We start from the raw sequence: 3257 nt of genomic DNA on the forward strand, positions 1-3257 counted from the left end.
TTAAAATATATTTTTGTTTCTTGAAATATTTTCCAATATTTTAAAAGTTAACAATCTTTTTAAAAAAATTAGTTCCTAGTGGGCAGCTAGGTGACTAGAAGTGGATAAAGCATTGGCCCTATATTCAGGAGGACCTGAGTTCAAATCCAGCCTCAGACACTTGACACTTTCTTTTTTTTTTTCTTTTTTTTTCTTTTCTTTTCTTTCTTATTTTTAATTTTTTTCCAATTACACGTAAAGATATTTTAGAGTTACAAATTTTGCTCCCACTTTCTCTTCATTCCTCCCTCCTGAGGGCAGCAACGATCTAATATAGGTTATACGTACAATCATTTTAAACACTTTCCACATAGTCACGTTGTAAGAGAAAGATAAAAAAAATACAAAAAAGAATAAACAAGAACAATAACAAAAAAGCAACAATAAACTGAGAATAGTATGCTTCACAAAAAATATGGAACGCTTCACGAATTTGCGTGTCATCCTTGCGCAGGGGCCATGCTAATCTTCTCTGTATCGTTGCAATTTTAGTATATGTGCTGCCGAAGCGAGCACCACTTGACACTTTCTAACTGTGTGACCCTGGGCAAGTCACTTAACCCTCATTGCCCCATCCCCCCTCCCAAAAAAAGTTCCTAATTCCTTCCACTCTTCTTGAGAAGATAAGTAATTTAATATTGATTACACATGTTAAGTCATGCAAAACATAAAATTTAAGTATGCTGCAAAAGAAAACAAAGAAAAAAGAAAGAAAGTTTTAAAAAAATGCTTCAATCTGCATTTAGAGTTTATCAATTTTCACTCTGGAGGTGGATAATGAATACTATTTTCATCACAGGTCCTTTGGCATTGTCTTTGATCATTGTGTTGTCATAGTTGACCATCCTTATAATATTGCTGTTACTATGAAAAATGTTCTCCTTGTTCTTCTCACTTCACTTTGGTTAAGATCATGTAAGTGTACCCGGGTTTTATCTAACACCATTCCCCTCATAATTTCTTATAGCACAATAGTATTCTATCAAAATTATATGCCATAATTTATTGAGTCATTCCCTAATCGATGCACATCCCTAAAATTTCCAATTCTTTGCCACCATAAAAAGACTGCTATAAATATTTTTGTCCATATAGGCCCTTTTCTTTTTTGATCTCTTTGGGATACAGACCTAGTGGTATTATTTCTGAGTCAAAGGGTATGCACAGATTTATAGCATTTGGGGCATAGTTCCAAATTGTTCTAAAAATTTTTGGCTAGTTTGCAACTCTACTAATAGTGTATTAGCGTCTCAATTTTTCCACATCTCCTCTAGCATATCTCATTTTCCTGTTCTCTCATGTAAATCAGTCTTATAGGTGTGAGGCGGTATCTCTGAACTGTTTTAATGAACATTTCTATAACTAGTAGTAATTATTTCATGTGACTATTGATAGCTTTTTCAGAGAAGCTAGGTGGCAGAATAGATAGAATGCTGAGCCTGGAGGTAGGAAGACTATTCTTCCTGAGTTAAAATCAGGTCTTAGTCATTTACTATAGGTTTTAGTCATTTACTTTGTGACCATGGCCAAGTTACTTGACTCTGTTTGACTTAGTTTGCTTACCTGTAAAATGAACTGGAGAAGGTAATGGCAAACCACTTTGGAATCCTTACCAAAAAAACCCCAAATGGGTCATGGTCACACATGGCTGAACAATAAAATTGATAGCTTTGATTTCTTCTTCTGAAACCTGACTATTTATTAACTAGGGATACATTTTAATTTTTATAAATTTGTCTCAGTTCATTACATATTGGAGATATGACTTTTATCAATGAAATTTGCTGTAAAAATGTGTTTTCAGTTTCCTATTTTCCTTCTAATTTTGATTGTATTGGTTGCATTAGTGCAAAATCCATTTTAATTTCATCTAATCAAAATTATGTATTATATTTCCCTTGCTCCTTTCTATCTCTATCTCTAGATCTGACAATTATATTTTTCCACATTCCCCTAATTTACTTAGAAGATCATTCTTTATGTCTAAATAACTTATCTACTTTGACCTTATCTTGTTATGGTGTATGAGATATAGGCCTATGCCTTGATTTGGCCAAACTGTTTTTCCAGTGTTCCCAGCCATTTTTGTCAAATGTTAAAATCTTATCCCCAAAGCTTGGATTTTGGAGCATATCAAACACTCTACTACTAGGGCAGCTAGATGGTGTAGTTGATAGAGCACAAGCCCTGGAGTTAGGAGGACCTGAGTCCAAATCTGGCTTCAGTTACTAGCTGGATGACCCTAGGTAAGTCACATAACCCTATTTGCCTCAATTTCTTATTGGTGAAATTAGATAAAGATATGCCAAACCACTTTAGTATGTGCCAAGACCCCAAATGGGATCAGAGAGAGTAAAACATAACTGAAATGACAAAACTACAACATTACTATGGTAATTTACTACTGTGTATCAGGTCCCTAATCTATTATATTGATCCACCACACTATTTCTTCACCAGTACCAAATTATTTTGATGATAACTGCTTTGTGATATAATTTGAAATATGGAACTGTTAGGCCTTCTTTTGCAGTTTTTAATTTGATTCCCTTGGTACTCTTGACCTTCTGCTCTTTCAGAAGAATTTTGTTATGTTTTTTTTCTAGCTCTACTGTTTTTAGTAGTTTGGTATGGTACTATATGAGTGCAGTGATGGTTGAAAATACTATTTCTAATCCAGTTTAGTCCCCTATTCTCTAGACAAATTTTCTGTCAGATCTCAAATGTGGATACCTTTCCCTCACCCCTTTCCATCTCCGTTTTATGTTTCTTTTTTTCTCATTAGAATTTAAGCTGCTTAAGGGCAGGCATTGTCTTTCAATTTTCCTATATTTGTATTCCCAGCAGTTAATACTGCATCTTACATATTAAAAATGCTTAATACATATCTTTTTTTTAGCTTAGAATCTTGTGCTCCTAGTAGGAATTACAATTTTATCTGCAGTATTTATTTGCAAAGATTAAGTTTGAAATTACTCCCTTCAAATATTTATTAATAATTTTTGTCCTAATGTGCTTTTATAAAATTCTATGGGATGAGATATATTTATATAAAGTTCTTGTTCAGAGAACCCCATCAGATTTTCACTACACTTTGGGGGCATAACTAAGACAAAATCTGAGTTTTAAAGGCAAACAATGAAAATATGAAACAAATACACAGAGAACTCTTTACAATGGTAGGGGGAAATGCCTAGTAAGATACCAGCTGCTCCACA

The 3257-nt window shown here is 33.6% G+C and overlaps 1 non-coding gene across 1 annotated transcript; it reads right to left on the minus strand.

The window, feature by feature from the left end:
• Window positions 1–448: 448 nt before the first annotated feature.
• LOC122733193 lies at window positions 449–555 on the minus strand. The gene has a single exon (XR_006353777.1). It is a non-coding gene; the product is annotated as a U6 spliceosomal RNA (small nuclear RNA).
• Between the last annotated feature and the right edge of the window lie 2702 nt (window positions 556–3257).

The sequence above is a fragment of the Dromiciops gliroides genome, chromosome 6 (assembly GCF_019393635.1).
Source record: "Dromiciops gliroides isolate mDroGli1 chromosome 6, mDroGli1.pri, whole genome shotgun sequence".
NCBI classification, from domain to species: domain Eukaryota; kingdom Metazoa; phylum Chordata; class Mammalia; order Microbiotheria; family Microbiotheriidae; genus Dromiciops; species Dromiciops gliroides.